Consider the following 24,743-nt stretch of genomic DNA (forward strand, 5'->3'; position numbering starts at 1 on the left):
TAATCAAAGAACTAATTCTGAATGATAACGTTTCATTGGTATCTTTTCTTACAGGTAATCTACTTTCCATCCTCCCATTCATAGGTGGCAAATGAGATCTGCTATCATCTGTTTTTCCATTAGAGAGCAAATAGATTTTAATTCTATTCCGAACCACATTTTTAGGTAGTATTAAAGGAAGTATAAAATCTGATTTTAATTGCCTAAGACTTCCCAACTTGATGACATAAATTATGATCTAATTATAGAACTAGATTTGTCAGATCTGTGGAATGATAGAAATCATCTCTCCTACTTTTAGGTCTGTGTATAGAAAATTACCTTGTAACTAAAATGTTTCTTTTTTTAAGATAACTGCCAGTCTGGAGTCAGTGGGCTAACTCTTTGCACAGAGAATCAAGCACTTAATTTTTAAACAATCAGATGCTGACAAAACTAAATATTGTTACCACTCTCTTTGGAAGTGGCCATTAAGACATATAATGTCCCTCTCTAATAAACTTGTAACATACAAAATTGCTTGTGGGAATTCTTCCTAGAATTTCGTATCTAAACGGGACAGCTGGTAAGAAAACAGGTCTCTGTCATCTTAGAATAGATCATTTATTTTTCAGTCCTCTCAAGAGATTACCCCTTTGGCAACCAGACACTTTTTGCCATCTGCAGCAGGTGAAAAACACAGATAGTTTGTTAAATTCTGGTGCATTTCAGTGATCAAAAGAAACATTTGCAGAAAAATGTTTTCTGTCATCTTGGTGGAAATTTTATGTAATTTTAAGAAATGTTCCCTCCCCATGATCTCTGACAGTATGCCATCTCTTTTCCAAATATATTATTACTGTCCTTCCCAAAGATGTTTAATATAGTGTCAGGAATTAGCCATTTAATGTGTTCATAAATCATACCAAAGTTATTCAATAGCCGTATTTCAAACTGTAATTTCTGCTTCAAGTCCCAGCATTATCTTATGCCAATTTAGTTAACATCCAAAAGAGTCAATCTTCTTTCAAATTTCACTATTTTCCTGACCCCCTTCTTGTCTCTTTCAGTTCAACTCTCAAGCCTATATAAGCACTGTACACTATACATACAGGCTAACAAGGACTCATGATCACCATACACGTTTCAGGTAATAAGAAATTTTGAGGATTTTCTGCTTCCCAAACCATCTACACTTTACTGCTGCATTCAGGACTGTTCAGGTCTTGTAATCTAAACTAGTATATGAACAAAACTCCTTACCAATAAATCTTATAATCCATAATATGTATTTGTATTTGTATTTATTTATAGTTATATGACATATCATGTAATAGCTATATTGTAGACTCTGAATTAGCTCCTAATTATCTGATATCAAGATGGATGAATGAATAAATGTTATTCCAGAAGGAATCTAATTAACTAGACAAACCAGAGTACTCTCAAGCAAAATAACTAGGGTTCCCCCATAGTTGAAAACACTAGAAGAAAATATGGGGATTTTCAGCACTAATTTTCAAGCCATTTCTAAACTGATGTAGCCCTTTATTCAAATGAAATATTGCTTGGAATTCCAGTATGTAAAATAGGAAAAAGTTGAGATACTTGGGTTGAGGAAGAATAGGATAGGAGGGCTTATAACCAAACTTCTGTCCCTAGCATGTCACTCTGTGACATGATTCACTGCCTTTCACCTCTCTGAGGACTACAGATTATAGTTTAAAAACTCGTATTGTATAGGAAAAATTGATTATTGCTAATTACTGTTGTATACATACTGTTTATACTGCATACAACTTAAGGAATAAACCTAAAGCAGTGTATATTACCATAAACTTTTAAAAATGTATTTTACATTTGATCTTGAAAATATAATTCAATATGGAACAATTCTGGAAAACAAAAACCTCATCGATGAAAATATTTAAGCTTTTCAAATATTTCAGTTTAATTCACAAAACATTAAACTTTTAAAATGGCAAATGATATCAGCACACTAGCTTCTTTATAGAAACAGCCAAGCTGGAGGTGAAGGAAAAAAATTACCTATTCTGGTAAGTGTTAGAAAGTGAGTGCCAATGAGTTAGCGAGCCCTGGAAATACATCATCACTGAAGACATCTGCTCGACCCTGGCAGCCTAACTACATTAGGGGCTTTCATGGCTTCTTAGCAAGGAGAATAGAAGCAAATCAAAGGGTTTAAGTAGAAGAGGAGAACTCTCCCCCACATAAAACTCGGACATACTTTAACACATCTTTGAGTAAGGAAAAACAAAAACAACAAGCAAAATTCACTAGAGACCAGAAGATTCTCAGAATAATTAACTGTTTACCTCTGAAATCCTTGTAGTTTTAGACGCAGCATTTCTACCAGCATGGGTGCAAAAACTCCAAGTCAAAAATTTAAAGGGTGATGAGTTGGTCAAATTTTCAGGCAAGCTTCAATCAGCAAGCAGAAATGATTTCCAGAACAGTGCATTTTAATACAATTCTCAAATGATTCCAATAAATACTGTTCATAGGAACAGGAGCTCACAATTTTTAAAAACCAACAAACAAATGAAGAAATCTACCACCATAAATAAGAGTCAGCAGGAAAAAAAATTCACACAAACTGGACATTTAAGTCCTTGAAGATTTCATACGTTGAAGTTGTAAGTTATAAAATATAAAGGCATTTTATATTTTTAAAAATATAAAGAGACTATTTAAAATAGAAGAAATTAACCAACCTTATTTAGGGAAACAACTAAATATAATTTTTAGAAATCAAAAATAGAATAATTAAAATTTTTTAAAAATGGTCATATCAAACTGCAGATTAGGCTTAAATAAAAGATTTAGTAAAGTGGAAAATGTATATATAAAGAAATTATGTAATATAAGGCACACAAACACTAGAGAAAAATTATAAAAGAAAAATTAAGAAAGCAGACAGAGAAAGACAGTTTGGAAATTAAATAACTAGAAGTATATAAAACAGAAAATTGGAGACAGATAATAATCAAAGAGAAATAGGTTAATAGTTTTCCTGAATTTAGAAAAGATAAAGTCACAGGTTCAAATACTTAAAGTCCAAGCAGAACAAGTTAAAAAATGTCCCTTGAATGGCATATGGTGAAACGGTCAGTAAGAGAAAATTTTACAAGCAGTTAGAGATAGGATGGATTACCTACACTCAATGACAATTAGCCCAATAGCTGCCCCCTCAATATCATAGTAGAAATACAAATATAGTGGATAATATATTCATGGTAATTAGAGAAAATAATCATTGAACTAGAACTGTACATCCACTAAATCATCTTTCAAGAAAGAGGTAAAAGTAAACATGTTTTCAAAATAACAAAAGTTCTGTTCATTATCAAAAAAGTATCACTAAAAGACTTCATAAAGCAGTGCTATCCAATAGAATTTTCTGCAATGATGGAAATATTCTACATCTGTTCTGTCCAGTATGGTAACCAAAAGCCACTTGTGACTTTAAGCACTTAGAGATGCAGCTACTGTGGCTGAGGAACTGAATTTTTAATTTTAATTTTAATTAACTTAAATTTAAGTAGTCACATATGGCTAGTGGCTATGCATTAGACAACTTTTAAAGGATATAATTTAAGAATGAATGATGTGCAAAGATAATAGTAAAATTATTTATAAATATTAAAGTACATAAAACAATTTAAAAATCTTATTTGTGCTTTTAAGAGAATCAAGAGAGAGTAAACTGAAATCATAGTCAGCAATATGATCTGGGAAGAGGATAATTAGAACATTGTAAAGTTCTTGTTTAGGAGGAGAGTAAAGTAAATATTAACTTAATCTTTAACAAACTAAATAGTCATAGTAAATTCTAGGGAGACTAATAAAAGGAAATAACTAGAATATATAATTTCCAACCTAGGAGATATATAAAAAAAAGAGTGAGTGAAAGAGACAACAAACTCAATATAAAATAAGGCAATAAGGAAGAAAAAAAATCTATATAATATGCAACAAATAAAAGGGACAAAATACGATGAGCAATAGAAATAAATCTATCTGTGATAATATTAAATATAAAAAGAAAAATTTCCTACTTAAAAGGTAAAGATTACTCAGGAGTGTTTTAAAAAGAGCTAGTTGTATTCAGTGTATAAGAATATAAAATGAGGGTAAGAGAAAGTTATACCAGGCAAATACAAACAAAAGAAAATCGATGTATGTATGCTAATATCAGAAAAAATTGGATTTAGGGGAAAAATTTACTATAGATAGAGTTTTCTATGTTAATAAAATGTTTAATTCATGAGGACAGGATTAAAAATTGTAAATTTATAAACACTCAATAAAATAGCTTCAAAGCATCTAATAAATTGAAAAATATAATTTAAAAAATTTATAAATCTGTCATCATAAGAGATTTTATCACACTTTTGCTCACCAAATTATTGATAAGTAAGAGAAAAACTCATTAAAGACATGGCAGTTTAAAGTAACATAATAAAAAATAATGATCAAATAAAAACTGTCATAAATACAATATTTCAAGCATACAGGAAAGTTTTCATGGAAATTGACCATGTTCAGAGACATAAAACAAGTTTTAACAAATTTCAAAAAAGGGTACCATACAGAGGACCTAGCAGTCATCACCAAACTCCTGTCTTCTTCTTTTTGAGAAAAGAGGTGGAGTCCACTTCCCAGACTTGATTTCAGTTGAAGCAAAAAAGTACATGCAGCATATGTAACCACGGAGGCTATTTTATTCAATGGAATGTGAGCAGAAATGATGTGTGTTTCTTCCAAGCATGTGTTACAAACACCTCTTATAAATAATTTTCCATTCTCATTCCCATATCACTGTCATGGTGATAAGTACAGAGAAATGGAAGCCCTGTGCAAAGATACTATAGCCCTAATATAAAAAAAATGCCTGGAATCTTGAATCATTGTTTAAAAAAGAGTCTCTTCCTAATCAAGAACATAAGTGTTGGAAGCTTTACATGAAAAAGAAATGAAAGTATGTTTTGTTAACTCACTGAGATTTCAGAGTTTATCTGTTACAAACACTAGTGTTATTATATCTAATACAGAAATTGATATCAGAAGTAGTGTGCTACAGTACATCATTTTATATATCTACATGTATATATATAAACATAAAATATTATTTTAGTAATTCAGCATTGGATGGTGATGAACTCTTATTAAAGATCAAAAAAATGAGGAACCATGAAATAGATGGCAAAACACTTGGAGACATGTGACCTACAATAATTTGGAAGGCAAACCATGTGTCTTCTGAGTCTGCTGCTCTAAGTAAAGTGATTAGACAGAGTCAGTGTAACAGTATTCGCTGGATTCTGATTTTGGTAATGTATTACAAGATAGATATGACGTCAAATAAGAATTTTTTATTTTGCCAGCCAAAATAAAAGGAAATAAGAGTTTTTAATAAATTGTGGCACAGAAGAATCAGAAACGGCAAATGTTTCTAGACCTCAAGCAATAAGACATAAGACTAAAAGAGACTTTGAGAGTCAAAAACCCATAAAGATGTAACTCTGCAATAAAGGTGAGTGTGTTAATTACCTATTACTGTATAAAACTACCCTGCGTAGTGTATTATCTATCTATTATTACGTAACAAATTTCCCTATTCAGAGGCCCCAAAGACATTGGATCATTGTCTCTAGAACCTGTGGATGTTACTTTATATGATAAAGTTTTTATGGGTGTGATTAAATTAAGAATTTTGAGTCATTTTTTAGATTTCACATGTAAGTGATATCATGATATTTGTCTTTCAAATGAACTTATTTATGAAACAGAAATAGACTCACAAACATAGAAAACAAATTTATGGTTACTAAAGGGGAAAGGGAGGAGGGATAAATTAGAAGTTTGGGATTAGCAGATACAAACTACTATATAAAAAATAGATAAACAACAAGGTCCTACTGTATAGCACGGGGAATTACATTCAATAACTGTATATGTATAACTAAATCACAATGCTGTGCAACAGAAACTAACACAAAATTGTAAATCAACTATACTTTAATTTAAAAAAAACAATTACACTAGTGCTTTTCCTCAAAGCAATCCTTGTACTTTAATGTGCAGCCAAAGTGCCTCATTCATATTTTGCATTTCCCACATCAATAGGATAATAAAAAGACATTTACTAAAGGGTAAAAAAAAAAGAATTTTGAATAAGAAGATTAATCTGGATTATCCAGGTTGGCCCTAAATCCTATCACAAGTGTCCTTAAAAAGAGATGCAGAGAGAAATCAGAGAGCAAAGCAATCTGAAGAAGGAGGCAGAGATTGGACTGATGTAGTGACAGGCCAGTCAACAGAGCAGCATGTACCAGATTCTCCTTTATAGTCTCCAGAGGAAGTGTGGCTTGGCTGATACCTTGATTTTGACTCGCTGAAATTGTTTTTGGATTTCTAGACTCCAGATCTGTTAAAGAACACATTTCTTCTCTTTTATGCTACCCAGTTTGTAATTACCTGTTACAGCAGCCATAGGAAACTAAGACACCTTAAGCAGCTATAAACAATAAACATTTATTTTATCACTGTTTCTCTGGGTCAGGATTACAGGATTGACTCATCTGGATTGTCCTGGTTTAAGAACTCTTACAAATCCATTATCAAGGTGTCTGTAACCATCTCTAGGCTCAGCTGGGGAAGATCTCTCTCCAAGTTCACTCATACAGCTTTTGGCAGGTCTCAGAAGATCTGCTTCCAAGCTCACTCACGTAGTACTTTCCACATAGATGCATCAGTTCATGGTAGCTGGCTTCCCCAAGTGAGCAATCTGAGAGAGAGAAAGAGAAGGCACCAAGATGGAAGCCAGTCTTTTTCTAACTTAATATTGGAAGTGAAATCCTATCACAGATGCCATATTCTGTTAGTTAGAATTGAGTCAGTAAGTCCATCTTACGTTCGAGGGGAGTGTGTTGCACTAGGGCATTCATAGCAGGAGGTGAGGCTCTTTGGGGGCCATGTTGGAAGTTACCTACCACATAGGCATAGATTGTATGAGGAAATACTTAGAAACACTGAAGAAAATTTATTTTATCTTAGCTCAGGGATGGATAGGATAAGAAGAAAGGGTAAATCTTAGAATTCCAGGTATAATTTTGGATACTCTGAAGAAAGCAAAAATATAAGAATAGAAATCAGATCATTGGTTGCCAGGGGGCTCAGAGTGGGATAATAGGTAATTGCCAAAAAGTGGTACTTTGAGGTTGACAAAATTATTCTATATCTTGATTGTGGTTGTAATTACCACAAACATACAGTTAGTACGTGTTTGTATAAATCATCAAACTATACGTACAATGGGTCAACTTTATAGGACATAAATTATATCACAACAGATCTGACTAAAAATTATTGCTTCAGTGCAAACCAGGAATAACATCAAGGAATGAATAAATCTAATCAGATACAAAAATTGGGGGAAAAACAAATTGAGAATATTCCTCAAATTATTTTATGATGTTAGAATAACCTGAGTCCCAAAATCTGAAAAGGGGATTAAAAAAATCAGAAAATTAGAGGCTTATTTGTAAAAATAAATACAAAAATCCTAAACAAATTTTAGCAAAAGAAATACTTTAAAAAATAAAAAGGATAATGCATCATGACAGAATTGGATTCATCCCAGGAATGCAAAATTACTTTCTCAGTTTAAAAAAAAAATCAATGAATGTGATTCATCAAGATAATTTTAATAGGTAAAGAAAAAGAATTAGTCACATTTCAATATCATTTATAATTTTTAGAGTACCTCTCAACAAATTAAGAATAAGAAGGAATTTCCTTTAATTGACTTTAAAAGATTGTGGTCGCTGTTGCCAGGGTTTTTGTAAGCAATTGCTGTCACAGATTTAAAAAGAAAACAGAGCAAAACATTTTCTCTAAACTCAGAATAATAGGGTCCTAGTATGAATGAATTCATTCAACATGCCAGATCTTTTTGGTTGCTTACCCATCATCCTTTATTTCTTATTGGTAGAATCCAGTGTTGTTCAGAATCACACTGATGTCCTTCTACATATGACAAAGCAAAACTAGTCTAAGTTGTTACGACAATCTTTATTCCTTTGCCAGATACGGAATTTACCAGCTTCCTATTGTGGCCATTATGGCCATGTGAGCCCATTCTGACAAATAGAACATACATAGTACATGACTACTACTTGATTAGAGTTGCTTCTAAGAAAATTTACTTTCTATTAAAAAGAAGCATGCAGATGGCATCACCTTTCTTGCCTTGAACATGAATGTAATGTCTGAATCTGAGATAAGTCATCTTACCCCCATGATACAGAGAGTAACTTGCTGAGGAAAATACACAGAGGATGAAAAGAATCTAGCTGCTTGAAGACACTATTAAGCATCTATCAGTATTGGGTTATCTGTGTCTAGACTTGGGCATGATTAATGTCTTTATTGCTTTCAGCAAGTATCAGTAAGGAATTTTGTACTTGCAGCTGAAAGTACTCTAATAGATACAACTACTGGTCACCCCAAATTCTCTTATAATTAAACTATCTTTATTTCCAATTCATGAGTGCTTAGATGGGGTAGCTTGGTCCTTTTTACTTGTAACAAAAATTATTTAGTTCAAAAATTTATATTTGATAGTAATGTATATTCTCAAAGAAATCATGTTTCAGTTCTGGATTCCCATGTAACAAATGAATCCAAAATCTAGTGGCATAAAATAGCAATGATTTACTATTTCTCATTATTTCTTATAATTTTTTGAGTTGGCTGACTTAGCTTTTTTTCTGTGCCACAGGGTGTTGGCTGAGGAAACAAAGCACTTTTTGGCTCCCTTCTGCTGGGAGCATGATTGGGAGCACACATTCAAGATGGTTTCATTCACACTCATGGCACCTCCTCTGTATCTGGAATGCCTGCAGACTGGCTGGGGTTTTTTCTCTCTCATCACTCAATAATCTTGCCTACAGCTTTTTCACTTTGTGGCTGGACTCCAAAAGAATGAAAATGGAAGCCGCTAAGCCTGTTAAGGAAGAGCCACGCACCAGACCTCACACAATATCACTGTTGCCTCATTCACTTGGTCAAAACAAGTCATAGGACCAGCAATGATTTAAAAGAGGGAAAATACCTTCTATGTCTTGATGAGAGATTGAAGGAATTGTTGGTAGCCATCTGCTGACTGGATAACTTGCCTTTAAGTCATTTGTAATAATATTTTTCTCCTGTCCCCATTATAGTTTCTTTTATAACATGTATCATCTTACTGTAATGCTTAAAGTAAAAGTATTTTCTATGTTGTGAAGAATTGCTGAAAAGAAAAGCAGTAGATATGGTATAGATTCTAATATGTATTACTATATACTAATTGAAGATAAGTTACGGTTTTTGTTATAGGAGAACTATTGGAATTAACTAAATGAATGATAGAAGTAAAAGTGATAGTGTACTAAGATTCAATTTTTTTTATATTATATATTCTTCTCTCCATTTCTTCTTCCAGACATTTGACTTTGTTTTAGATTGGAAGAACAATGTAGCATTATTTTACACTTCTATTTTTCAATGAAAATTTTCTTTCATTCAAATATAAAAATTATTTCTTACAATTTGCATAAAAATACAGAATACGGAGATGATTAGAGAAACTTATTCTATTACCCAAGAGAGTACTTTAAAAAGAAGTAAAACTAAAAGTTATAAGAGAGAGACCAGAAATCCCAAATATACTTACATATGCATAGATCACATTAATAAATTACAATGTATTTCTTCTATTTTTTAAAAGCTACATCTATTTTAGGGATTACTGAGGACTTTCTCTAAAGAACTGAAGTAAATTTATTGTTTTGTTTTGTGTTTTAGAAAGGTCTTTGGTCTATATACACAAAGTAGCACTATTCAGTATTGTAAAAAGAAGGCAATCCTGTCATTTGTGACAACATAAATGAACCTGGAGGACATTATGCTAATTGAAATATGCCAGACAGAGAAAGACAAATAACACATGGTATTCCATTTATATATGGAATCTAAAAAGAAAAAAAAAAGTTGAACTCATAAAACAAAGTAGAAAATTGGGTTCGTTAGAAGTTAGGGGTTGGGAATAGGGAGAGGTTAGTAAAAGGGTACAAATTTTCATTTATAAGATGAATAATGTCTGAGGGTCTAGTATATAACCCAGTGACTATCATTGACAACACTGTATTGTATAATTGAAATTTACTAAGAAAAAAGAACTTAAATTTTCTTATTTAAAAAAGGTAAAAGTGAGGTGATGGATGAGTTAGTTAACTAAACAAGGGGCAGTCCTTTCACAGTGTATAAGTATGTCAAGTCATCATGTTGTACATTTTAAATATCTTACAACTTTATTGTTCTGTTGTATGTCAAAAGCTGGGGGGAAAAGGAGAGCTCCTTGATGATCAGCAGGAGAGAATTATCTAAGGTTATCATAACTTGTAAATCCAAGTCCCTTTTTAAGGGCATAACAAGCAACTTTTGTATATTATAGAATTCATTTTCTCCAGTCCAGTTAAATCTCAATTCTTCATCATGTTACTTATTTTAAAAAATCGATAAGTTCTTAAATCCAAATTACCAAAAATTAGTAATACTTAGAATAGGTAATATCATATTACATTTTATTAATTAGTACTCTAGTCAATCAACCTTGGCCTCCTCTATACACAGACATGCATGCATATGCTTATGTATATATTCATGTACATAAATACATTTGTGTGTATATCCCAAGGCAATCTACAGATTTAATGCAATCCCTATCCAATTACCCAGGACATATTTCACAGAACTAGAAAAAATCAATAAAATTCATATGGAACCATCAAAGACCTAGAATTGCCAAAGCATTACTGAAGAGAAAGAAAGAGGCTGGAGGAATAACTCTCCCAGACTTCAGACAATACTATAGAGCTACAGTCATCAAGACAGCATGGTATTGGTACCAAAACAGACATATAGACCAATGGAACAGAATAGTGAGCCCAGAAATGAACCCGCAAACTTTTGGTCAACTCATCTTTGACAAAGGAGGCAAGGATATACATTGGAATAAAGACAGTCTCTTCAGCAAATGGTATTGGGAAAACTGGACAGCAGCATGTAAAACAATGAAGCTAGAACACTCCCTTACACCATATACAAAAATCAACTCAAAATGGATTAAAGACTTAAACATAAGGCAAGATACAATAAACCTCCTAGAGGAAAACATAGGCAAAACATTATCTGACATACATTTAAAAAATTTTCTCCTAGAAGAAATAAAAGCAAGAATAAACAAATGGGACCTAATGAAACTTACAAGCTTCTGCACAGCAAAGGAAACCAGAAATAAAACAAGAAGAAAACCTACGGAATGGGAGAAAATTTTTGCAAGTGAAACTGACAAAGGCTTGATCTCCAGAATACATAAGCAGCTCATACGACTCAATAAGAAAAAAATAAACAACCCAATCCAAAAATGGGCAGAAGACCTAAACAAGCAATTCTCCAAGGAAGACATACAAATGATCAAAAAGCACATGAAAAAATGCTCAATATCACTAATTATCAGAGAAATGCAAATCAAAACTACAATGAGGTATCACCTCACACCAGTCAGAATGGCCGTCATTCAAAAATCCACAAATGACAAATGCTGGAGAGGCTGTGGAGAAAGGGGAACCCTCCTACACTGCTGGTGGGAATGCAGTCTGGTGCAGCCACTATGGAAAACAGTGTGGAGATTCCTCAAAAGACTAGGAATAGACTTACCATATGACCCAGGAGTCCCACTCCTGGGCTTGTATCCAGAAGGAAATCTACTTCAGGATGACACCTGCACCCCAATGTTCATAGCAGCACTATTTACAATAGCCAAAACATGGAAACAGCCTAAATGTCCATCAACAGGTGACTGGATAAAGAAGAGGTGGTATATTTATACAATGGAATACTACTCAGCTATAAAAACCGACAACATAATGCCATTTGCAGCAACATGGATGCTCCTGGAGAATGTCATTCTAAGTGAAGTAAGCCAGAAAGAGAAAGAAAAATACCATATGAGATCGCTCATATGTGGAATCTAAAAAACAAAAACAAAAACAAACAAACAAAAACAAAGCGTAAATAAAGGACAGAAATAGACTCACAGACAGAGAATACAGACTTGTGGTTACCAGAGGGGTGGAGGGTGGGAAGGGATAGACTGGGATTTCAAAATTGTAGAATAGACTACACTGTATAACACAGGGAAATATACACAAAATGTTATGAAAACTCACAGAGAAAAAAATGTGACAATGAGTGTGTATAAGTCCATGAATAAGTTAAAAATTGTGCTGAACACTGGAATTTGACACAACATTGTAAAATGATTATAAATCAATAAAAAATGTTAAAAAAAAGAAATGCTTTAATTAGCAAAGCTGAAAAAAAAAAGAAAATTGCAAGAGAATATATAAAGAAAAAGAAAATTGAAAGACACTGGACTTAGAGAGTTATTGTCACTACATCTAGTGAGAGAGTACAGCTGAGTTGGTAATTAAACAGCCACACTCCCGCTGACAGATCTGCAGCATCCCAAGAATATGACTAGATCTAGACTCACACGGAAAACCACCACTAAATAGGCTTACTTCAGACAGACTCAGTCTCTCCACCTAGAAAGTGCAAATTATAAAATCTGGACTAAGAGGAGTCATGAAGCACCCAGTCTTAATCACACAGTATGCCCAGGATAGAAGCTAAAAGGATATCGTATATTTTAATGCATTCACTCGTCAGATCACAAGCTGAGTCTTTACAGAAATTGATTGACACTATTAGGATATATGGCAGTATACTATAATGGGATGTACAGCATCTCATAATAATAATGTTTGATGATGTCTTTTAATAATGTTCCAGTGGTATTTCTGGCTCAAGGAATGTCAATCAAGATCAATTCCCTCTGCCATTTCTAGAAAACAACTAAAATTCAGAATGACCAATAATACCAAATAGTGCAAGAATAGTAATAGTACATATTGCTACTACTAGTAAAAGATTCGCTTCTTATAAGCTCACTGAATTCCACACAGTTCCCAATAATAGAAATCATATTACTGCTATTAAAACCTAGATACACATAGTGATTATTTGTCCACAGAGCCCAATTTCCATTTATGGATGTTATTCTGCTCTGCATTATACTTTCATGGAAGTAGGGAAAAGTAAAATTCCCAATTTGGATGGAAACTTATGCTAAGGGACAGTATTTTACACTTAATCCAAGATCAAACGAGATCAAAGAAAACTATTATTTGTGAAACGACAGCCCTAAAACAAATTTAAGTCCCTGGCCAATACCTTCCACTCCAAGTACATCCCCACCAACTCCTTTTTGACTGAAAATTCCAGAAATTTTCCTACATAGTTTGCTGCCATTTTTTGTTCCTCCAAGACAACAGGTAGCTACAAGTTTATGGTCATAGTGGGAATTCACACTAGCCAAATTAATGCCAGAAGACGCAATGATATGTATCACTGCCTTAAGCCAATTGGTTGCTAACATAGTCTCTGAGCAATAATTTTGTTCCATGATTTTGAAGCACTATAGCAAATTCTCCTTGGGCCTCTGACAATGTGAAAAAGGACCACAAAAGACAAAATCAGGGCTATATTTTGTCCTATCACTTAAAATTCCTCCATATTGATCTCACTGTTTACCTGTCTTTCTAGTTAGGATCTTGTTGATTTTTTGCCTAAACCGTCTCTGAACAAATTTCTTCCTCAAATGATGCATTCTCTACTAGCCTGAGTTTTGTCTACAGCCTTCCTCTGACCTATAATGCTATAAATCAGGACTCATATTCTATGTCTTGATCCCAAGGCCACTTTGACAACAAGCTGTTGAAACTCCCCAGGACTGACCAAACCTTCTGCCTCTCCTACCTGGACTTTCATTGGCCTTTTGGTCTCAAACTTCAGCAATTTACATTTTGCCAGTGATGCTTTGACATTAGCAAGCAGTCATCATCTTGACCCTTTCCTTCTCACCACTATCTCCTATAATAACATGTTAATATCATTTTCCTTATAGGGCAGCTTGAATTTGTTCAGGTGTTCCAATAAAGTACTTTCCTCAAATCATAATCTTGTCTTTGGCCTAATGAAGATAAACTCTCCATAGAGTGTATTTTCTACAATGGGAATTCAGTGACATATTTAATACTCAGATATCTTACTTAGTTGGCATATTGACATTAATTAAAAAATCAAATTTTGGTGACTTTGACACCACCACTCACTACTGCCTTTTGCTAAGCCCATTCACAAAGGGCATCATCCTTTGAATTTGCAATCTCTAGGTTAATGATGAGGATAAGAAAGACCAACATGCTCTGCTTCATCTTCCCCACCCCCTTAAATTCAAGTATCTGCCAACTGTCTGAGGAAATCCAGAACAAACAAAGAAGTAAGGGGAAGACATTAGAGAGAGCAAATAAATGAGGATAAGATGGTGAAGAAAAGAGCTCTCAATTCATTTCAAGACTTCTATCATTATGGTAACCCCAGTTAACTCTGAAAAAGAGTATCTGTCTATCTATCTATCTATCTATCTATCTATCTATCTATCTATCTATCTATCTATCTATCATCTTACTGAAGTATAATCAGTTACAATGCATCAGTTTCAGTGTGTCATTTCTGGTGTACAGCATAATGTCTCATACATATACATATATGTATTCATTTAATTAAACAGAATTAAAATGTTATTAAGACTTATTTCCTCAGAAATTGGAAGGCTGCCTAAACCTGCATCTTTCACTAATTCAGTTATTATTTTTTAGCATTTTAAAAAGCAATTAAGCCATATTTCCTCAAAAGAAACCTTACAGGTAACCACAACAAGATTTTCTGGTTGAGTAAAAGTGGGAGGCACTGTTTCATTAGCTTTTTTCCTGACAACTCTGCCGTATCTCCTGAGAAAATCTTGATTGTCTCTACTTTCTTTGCCTTTATCTTTAGGTGTTTGCCAGTGTCTAATATGGGCCTACTGCTCTGACTTACATTACAGTTGCCTTAGTTGGCTTCTTAATCTGTTCTGTAGCCTAATTCTCACCTGAACTTTCTTTGGATCACCAAAGTACTAGTTAATAAACATAGTCTCTAACTGTCACTCATTTTACCAAGGTTTAAATTTAGAGTCCATTTCCTCATCACATGACCCTCAAATTTAGCTGAATTCAGTGTGTGTGTGTGTGTTTGTACATGTGTGTGAGAGAGAGAGAGAGACATGGGAAAGGAGTCATTACAACACAAGGGAATTATGCGATTCAATCTATGTACAATTGAGAGCAACTAAACATTTTACCAAGTATCTTGTTTTCAGTAATAAAAATTGAGATAAAAGGGCTTTTTGTGTGAGGATTTATGTTAATCTGGCTAGGAGTTGGGTGGTGTTTAATGTTTGCTCTAGCTACAGGTACAAAAGTCTTCATTGGTGGTGTAGTGATGAGGACAGCTGCCTTCCAAAGTCTTCAAATTCCTCTAGTGTACTTGCTTTCTTCTCCCCTCTTGATGACTGTAGGTTTCCTAAGTCCTTCTCCTCTGAAAAAGCCTCTTACAGTTCTTTTAGCTGTAATCCATTACTAGACTGTGGCTCTCTTAGTGTGATGAACAGTGAGAACTCAAACATCTCTCTTCTAACACTTCTGCTTCTTTGGCTCCTACTGACAAGGTGCCAATTTAGACCACAACATAAAAGTCATTTTTTTGGAACCGGCAGTGCACTTCAGGACATTCACACAAAGAGAAATGACTATGTGTGGCAGCCACCCAAGCCCTAACTCTCCTGCTGAATATATGTGCGGATTCTCTGGAGAGGATGGAAAAGGGCCTTCCCACTGCAGTTTCCTGATGTGGAAGAGCTCCACTCCACCACTTCTTGTTGCTGGGGTACCTTCTGGCAGTGGGTATCCTTCTTGGGTGAAAAATTAAGATGGCAGAGCCCAGCTGTCTTTCTCAGTGTTTATCTGACTCTATCCAATTTTAAATGGAAGTGTGAGGAGGAGTGTAGCTTCCTTCACTCTTGACTCCACTAACTCTTTTCTAGTCCTTTTCTTCTGTTTAACTAACATGGAGCAAGTCAGGAAGTCTGCTGGCCAAACAGAAATGTCTCTTGAGGTCGTCCTTGTTCAGTCACCTTGAATTCTGCAAGCCTCCAAGGCTTCAGTCTCCTACCTCTTCGGTTCTCCTTTCCTACTGATTTGAGTTTGGGGTGATGTTGAGGGTTGAGGACAATTTCTGGTGCCTCTTGAGCCCAAAAGAAAACAGAACAGCATTTGACTCCACTGCTGCAACCTCTCTGAACTTAGGATTTTTGGTGCTTACCGCCTTCAGTGGTCAGCTGTGGTCCTTAATTATAATTCAGAGAGAAACAGAAAAATATAATAATCTTGTTATGACTATAAAATGAGAGGCTTTGCTGGTAGTTGATTTTTTTTTCTTTTTAAGCAATTTCTGATTCTTGAGAAATATATAATAAATGATTCTGTTTTAAACAAATTCCTCTGAAATGTAATTTCTCTCACAAAGTCAAAGCATCTATAATTTGATCTGCCCTTTTTCGCAGATACCATTTAACTTTATCTTACTAACATGCAAGAATCAAGAGTCCACATTTTGTAAAGGTCTGAAAACATTCATCTTAATTTTAAGGACACATTTTCTAAATCTTTTGAAATCTCAAAAGCCTTTCAGCAGTAATTATTCACTGGCAGATCAACATTCTGTAATCATCTTATTCAGAGCATGGAATGCAAATCCAGATGAGTGGTTGCAACAATACTTAATAATTTATGAACTGTAAAGAAAATAAACCATGGACATTCAATCTGTCAGTGGTCTGGTTAAGAGAGTAGCCTAATGAACCACACATAGAGCCTGGAGTTTCACCTTCTCTAATCAGTGAAGTGACCTTGATATAATCTCTGTATCCATTTTCTTGTATATCAAATGACCAAATTCTACTGGAAAAGGAAGGGAGAACTATCCAGCTAACAATAGAAAATCATTCTAACTAACCAAAACACAAAACACTGTTAAAACTGTAACTAGAAAGCAGAGTATAGAGAGTAAAGCCTTATTCACTTAAAAAAAAAAAAACTATATAAAAAACACATATTCATTAACAAAATTGTAGACCTGGCTATATCACTGACTCTTAAACATTTCATGTGTTTTCCAAAAGCAAAATAAGATTACTTCAATATCAATCTCCACAATCACATTTGGAATGATTTAGTACCTTTTCAATAGTGCTTTACACACAAAGAACGTTCATTTACCTTTGTCTAAATCATAGAGAAAATCTGATACTTAGGGATCACTTTACAGAATCTTAATTCTCTCTTACAGTAAATGAAGTTCCATTTGTCCACTTAAAATGCTGAATTTTTAATATGTCCCTCTGCTCTTCCTCTGTCTCCTTTTTCCTTTAGCCCAGAGAGTTAAGTTCACATCTAAAAATCCATTAACTTCCACAATATGCCACAGGATAGGAGTGGTTTCAGCAGGAGGCAGAAACAAGGAATTCTTGTCCTACCACTGCCAAATGTAAAGATAACTTCACAATTTTATCTTTTCTCACCATGTATATGTCACGTGATTTAAGTTCACTCACATGTTACCTTTCCTTTTTCCAAATGAAAGTTTGAGTTTAACCTGAACTCTCTGCTATAGACAATCTTTCTTTTTCCCTCCGGTTTTTAAATTGAAGTATAGTTGATGTACTATATTGATGTAATACAATGCTGTATTAGTTTCTGATGTACAGCATATTGACTCAGTTATACAAATATATATACATATTCCTTTTCATATTCTTTTTCATTACAGGTTACTACAAGCCATTGAATATAGTTCCCTGTGCTGTACAGTAGGACCTTGTTGTTTATCTCTTTTGTACATAGTGGTTTGTATCTGCCAGCCCCCAACTCCTAATTTATCCCTCCTTCCCCCGCCCACCCCCAGTAGTCATAAGTTTGTTTTCTATGTCTGTGAGTCTCTTTCTGTTTTGTAAATAAGTTTGAGATAATCTCTCTTAAAATAGCAATTTCAGACAAGTCTCCACCAAGTAAAAACCGAAGGAAGCTTGTTAGGGGAGAATTTGGGAACTTGAATTCAAACATAATAGTGTTTTTGAAGAGAAATGTGAAATAGTATTTTCACAGGTTTTTTAAAGTAGTTATAGAAAATGATTTAAATTTTAATAGGTACTTTGAAGTGCACATTTTTCATTTAATACTAAATCATGCAAACAGTTCCCCAAAAATGTGTATAAATTTTTATTTTTAAAAAATTGAGAAGAGATTAATAAAGTGAGAAGAGTAAAAATAGCTATTATGTAATTAGTGCTTACTACATGAGAGCTACTCCTAACATTTTCCATATTTTATGTTATTTAATCCCGACAATAACAGACGAGGGAAGTTACCATTTCCAGATGTTAAAATGTTAGCTCGAAGAGGTTACATGACTTGGAGAAAGAGCAGAGTCAGGAATTCAATCTAGTTACCCCTCACTCCAAAGCCTGTTTGTCCTAAACACTCTTTAAATATGTTTGTGAATAAATATTGTTTACAAACAAATTTCAAGAGCACAGATGTTTAATAAAGATTTTAAAAACGTTTCTCTTGTAGACCTAAACTTTAAGTTAGGTAATACAAAATAAGAGCACTAACACAACTTAGAGTACTTGGTGTATTATTGCAAAACACGTTCTTTTCTCTTCAAAGAGAGATCCCTAGCATCATTGATAATAGTAAGAAAAACCAATAAATTTGTCTTGGAAGAAAAATAAAACCTTTTACATCACTTAATGCTTAACATTCTTTTCTCATCTTGACAAATTAATAAGCTTACTGTGCAAATACATGTAGTCAAAATAGGGTATGTTTTAGTCAAAACCCCAAAAATATCCAGTGGCCTAATTTTCATCTTATAAGTGAAATTCCACAGCCAGTCCTCAATCTTTCTTAGTATCGCTGACATACTGCTGAGATACAGAAAGCCTTTTCATTGCTACTATTAATATTGCCAAAGGTATGTAAAACAGACAAATGTTAAGTGTGTTTTCTCCTCCCCAGTCCTGTAGCAAGAAGTATCCATTTGAAAAGACATTTTCAGGTGGTATTATAAAGGTTTACAAAGTATGCCCTTTCCATACAAAACAGGAAACTATGCCTGTTTTTGAAAATCCTTGCATCACAATAAATGAATTTTTGCTTGAGTGATGAGACAACCTTTTACTTTTCTTTATGATGGAAATTACCTGGAGATCATGTTAACTCCATCTAACTGTAACAAGTAAGTGATTAAAAGAAAAAAGGAGTCATCTGTCAGATTCCACATACAGTTGTGTGTGTGTGTGTGTGTGTGTGTGTGTGTGTTTTTAATAACACACTTCTCTGTTTCATTTTCCAAAGTTGTTAAAATTATATAGAACATATCTGGAAGGGAGAGCAGAGATAACTCAGGAGGGGCAGTTTCAGTAGACACTCGGGGTATTTTTTCGTGAATTAGGTTTGCAGTAGAACCTCATGCCACTAAGCCTAGGAACCCGATTCAAATCCTCCATGAGAAGACGCTCAGAGAATAACAGTCTCGAACAAATTTGATTTGTGACATAATCAAACCAAATGTCTTTTTGTTTCCCACTGTTCCTTTAAAATGTATTAGTGGAAGTAATCATCTCTTGCGTCTGGATTAAACATGGGGAGGCCCCATGATTTTATGGTTTTCCTCTTCTGTCACAGGCAGTAGAACATGCAGTTTTACAGGGTCTAAAGCTTAGTTTAGGGAGACTTCCCTAAGGAAATGGACACTGAAATGCAATCACACTAAAAATGAATATTTATCCAGGAGGAAAAAAGAAAGCATAAGATCTTGTACATCTCTAGAAATGTTTAAATACTGCTCACATCACAACTCTGCCTCCTCCTACTATATTTGTATCAATTACTTTCCTGAAACACATATGTAATATTTGTTCCTTACTTTTTTGGGCAAAATGCTCTTTGATTACTTTCTCATTTCAATAATATTATGATGTCATTTTCTCATAATAATACACATCAGTTTTTATCTTGATTTAGGAAAAAAAGACTCATACTTTTTATTTTAGAAAGTTTCTTTAGCTTCATATCTGTATTAAATTTTTAAGATAATTTTATTTGGGGGAAACTTCTATCAGATTTGTTTTATGAGCTGTCAGACGTGGAAGAATTTTCCACAGACCAACTTCTGAGTCTGTATGTTATAAGCTTTGCTTCTTCTTCCACTACCCATATATTTTTGGTGCCAGTCACAGCATGAAAACACTGAAGGCACAATATGATGTGTGGCTCTGCACCTCTGTGGAATGGTGCCAGATGAGTTTACGCACTGGGCAGCAGGGGGGTTGCTGGGAGCCCTTTCTACACCTGGGTAGCCAGCAGTACATGAACTATGCATGGAAGTGAGTGAGAACATCGATATATTCCATGAAACCCAAATGCAAGTATCCTCAACTCAACTTCTCCGAGGCTGGATCCTAAAGTGCCCATGGTCACATAAAAGCCACTTAACTGGAAGGCAAGTGTGGTAACAGGAAGTCAGAATGGAAATAAGCAGCTATGCTGATTGTGGTTAAAATATCATTTGCAAAATTTATGAAAACCAGTGGTCAAGTGACCATGTTGCTAGAGCTGAATCCAAGCTCCTGGCAATGAGGGGCCCTGATGCTGGCGTTAGTGTCTCAGTAAATATGCCTCTGCGCTTAGTTTTAATAGTACCACGGGTGGTGTGCTGAGACCAGCTAATAGGCTTGGGAGACCCAATTATGCTTCTCTCTCCCCAACTCCGGTTTCAGTGACTTCGTATTTATAGATAGAAACTAGCCAGGGTGGGGAACTTAAACCACAGAAAAGGGCAAATGCCACAAATCAAGGCTTTATTTGTGGAGGAACCACTTGTTATTAACCAATACAGTGCTTGTCCTACTGTCACTTCTCTCGGGCTGTGCACAGACAGAGGAGGGAGCGTTACTAGGGCACAGGAAGAAGGTGGCTGTCTGCAAGCCAAGGAGAAGCCTGTGCGGAAATCAGACCTGCTGACACCTTGATATAGAACTTTGAGCCTTTGGAACCATGAGAAAATAAATATTCTGGGGATTAGGACAGGATTTCTTTGGGGAAGAGAAGGCATTATTCTACCTACCACAGAGGTCATCAAGTTAGGTCATAGTCAAGAGTTTTGATTTTCTATGTATTCTGACCTTTGTTTGAATTCCAGGTCAGTAACAAAATACTTCTGTGAGCTTGGGCAGGTTGCTTAATCTTTCTAAGTCTTGAGTTTACTTTAAATGGGAAAGTAATAATGCCTACCTTACAGGTTGATAGAGTTAGGTAAGAAAGTGTTTATAATATTCCTGGCATAGTGTCTGCCGTATAGCAAATGCTCAACAAATTTCAGCTATTATAATATTTATTGTCAATAACTGAATAAATTATCTTTTTCTCATATCTTCAACCATTTTACAATCAGTGTTTAAGTATCCCTTGACACCAGTCCATCCTGAGCACTAGAGTGGACCATGTTGACTCCAGACTTTCCTCAAAGCTTTAACAGGAGTCCAACATCACTGCTATTTCTGATTAGATATCTCACAGTAAAGCATATGTTCTCATTTATTTGGGTGATAAAAGTTCCCTCAGAATTCCTAATTAGGAAATGTTAGCCATGATAGAAAACAATATGAATTTCCCACCCATTTCTCAGCTTAACCAGAAAGCCCTACTAAGCAAATATCTTCAAAGGCAATTCTGGTTAAGCTTCCTTTTAAGCTTTTCTAGGATCACGTCAGCCTAATGCCTGTGGTCCATCTGCATTCTAACAGTATCTCATAACTTCCTTCACATTTTTGTTATGTCTTATTAATGAATTCATTTATCCACTACTTTCCCCTGAAACACACACACATACACACACGCACACACATGATTCTGCTCCTAACCAGCCTAGTCAGAGTGGTAGCACTTGTGATGCTCAGTCACAGATTGTTGGAATACAAAATTAGGTAAAGAACATGAGCACATTTTGAAGACTATAGTGTGCTCCGTAAATGTAAGACATCATGTTGTTCATTGCTGATAACTGTCTTGTTAATGGAGCTTTGACACGTTGAGGTGGCTAAGTGTGACTCTACCTCACCACATGTATATACACTTCTCCTAAAACATTTTTATGATGGAAAAGACTCTCTGTTGTACGCCTGGAAGAAGATTGTCTCAGTTATCATTTGGAGTAGAAGACAAATTAAGAAGGTCTTTGAAGCAATGTTATACTTAAACCCAGGGCATTCTTCCCATGGCTATGGTCTCCATAGAAGTTAAAGGAAATCCAGTAATAATGTATGCATTTTGGTCTACGTATTTCTTGCCACAATATTTCATTGTTCACTCTTATTCCAAATTAAATGCAGAACTAAATATAGGTACACTATTGCCTGCTATTCCTTCCTTTTATAGTGTCCCTCCTATCTATCTAGTAAACACAACTTTCATATATAAGACTACCTGTCTTGTGAAGGCTTTTCTGATTTCATGGATAGTGAGTTTTTAAAATATTTACTAATGCCAAGTGCTAGTATGTGCCTGCCTTGGCAGGAAACTAAACAGATAATGTTCTCATTCTCATAATGCTTAAATGTCAGTGTGGATATAAATAGTTCAAGAAAAAAGTTTGAGTTTATATTATATATATGCATGTACATATCTAGATAGATAGATATAAATGTTATAAGAAAAAATAGAGTAGAATAAGGTGCTATAGTCCCAGGCGGTGTTGGGTAAGTTTTCTTAATGGGAGTGCCATTTGAGGATAGTCTAAGTGGAGATTTGAAAGAGCCAAGTAATAACCTGAGGAAGAATATGCTTGATGGGGAAAAAAATGGCAAATATTCTCAAGCGGGCAGGGAATACATGTGGCATGTATTCGGGATAGCAAGGGCACCAGTGTAAGTGAATGAGGGAAGGAATGGTTGAAGATAAATTGTAGAGATGGTCAACTTTCAGTTTATTTAGCCTTGTAGGTTGTGATGAGGATTTAGCGTTTTATTATAAATGCAACTGAATTCTAAATGTGGCAGAATGATATGATAGTACCTACATTTTTAAAAGATTACTCTAGGTGTTTTGTGTAAAAAGTGGTTGATGAGGAGTGCAAGAGTAGAATTAGAGGACCCAGGGAGAGTTTTATTGCAGGAGCTCTGATGAGAGATGATGGCAGCTTAGTCTTTGGTTTTAGCAAACGGTAACAAGCAGAAGAATTTTGGATTTATTTTAAAAATAGATCCAAAAACATGTGCTCTCAGATCAGATATGAGGGGTGACAGAATATAAGGTGTTAAGGATAATTCCAAGTATTCTGAATATAAAGCTGAAAAGTTGCAGTTGCCATTTGTTGTGATAGGAAGTCCACGAGACATAGATAAATAATTTTCCAAGTTAGTATAAGGAACAAGTCAGGTTTGGAGCAGACATACATTGCTTCAGACAGTCTAGAGTTGCCATTTACCAAGATGGGGAAGGACTTTAGTGTAATCGAGAGTCCACTATTGGATATTAAGAGCTTGAAATTCTAACAGATATTCAGTTGCAGGCAACGATCAGGAGTAGGTTAAATACAAAGAACTGGATTTCAGGGGGAGAAAAGTTCTGTGTTAGAGTCAAACCTTCGAAAGTTGTCAGTGCAATTTGATATTTAAATCCACACGACTGGATGAGATCATCTAGGACATAAATGTAAACAAAGAAAATAAATTTTTCAAGGACTGAGACAATTTATTTTGATGAGCATATTGAAGCCCAGACTAATTAAGAGATTTCCTTTAGTTCAGCTAATGATCTCCAGGGCCAGGATTAGAAATGCAATCTCCTTCATCTTCATTCTGTGTTCCTCCCAATAAACTTGCCCCTGGTTTGGGTGAAAATGTAAATATATGTTTCCTGTGTGAACACATATTAACACACACAATAATAAATCCTAAGACATGCATGTAGCTTTGGATATATCCAAGTATGTGGATTCCCAAAGGTATCCTTCACCTCAGAGCCCCATGCAATCAACAGTCATTGTGCAGAGCAGATAAACACATTCTAAGATAATAAGCCATCATCATACTGCACCTGCTGCCAAAAGAAAAGGGCAGTCATCTACCACAGCTCCCAAATAAAAATCTTGAAATGAAAGGTGTAAAGTCCATTGCATCACAGAAATAAAATAATCTTACTCGTGTCTCTTTCAGCAAAATGATCACTCTCTCCTTGTACTACAGTGAAATTAATTGCATATCTCACCTACTAGATAGGGAATTCCTGAGCAGCAGGGATCTTTTGTTGTAGATATCTGTACCCTCCTGATTAGAAAATGGTATCTAGCTGATTTTCAACAAATGGGTTTTGAAAGAAGAAAAAAGGAAGATTAAAATATTGCGCTACTAATGCCATTTGCAACATGGATGGAAATAGAGATCATCTTTGTTAGTGAAGGAAGCCAGAAAGATAAAGAGAAATACCATACAATACCACTCATATATGGAATCTAAAATAAAAAGACACACATCAACTTATTTACAAACAGAAACAGACTCAGAGACATAGAAAATAAACTTATGGTGACCAGGGGGGAAAGGGTGGGAAGTGATAAATTGGGAGTTCGAG

The sequence above is a fragment of the Camelus bactrianus genome, chromosome 1, assembly GCF_048773025.1.
Source record: "Camelus bactrianus isolate YW-2024 breed Bactrian camel chromosome 1, ASM4877302v1, whole genome shotgun sequence".
Taxonomy (NCBI): Eukaryota; Metazoa; Chordata; class Mammalia; order Artiodactyla; family Camelidae; genus Camelus; species Camelus bactrianus.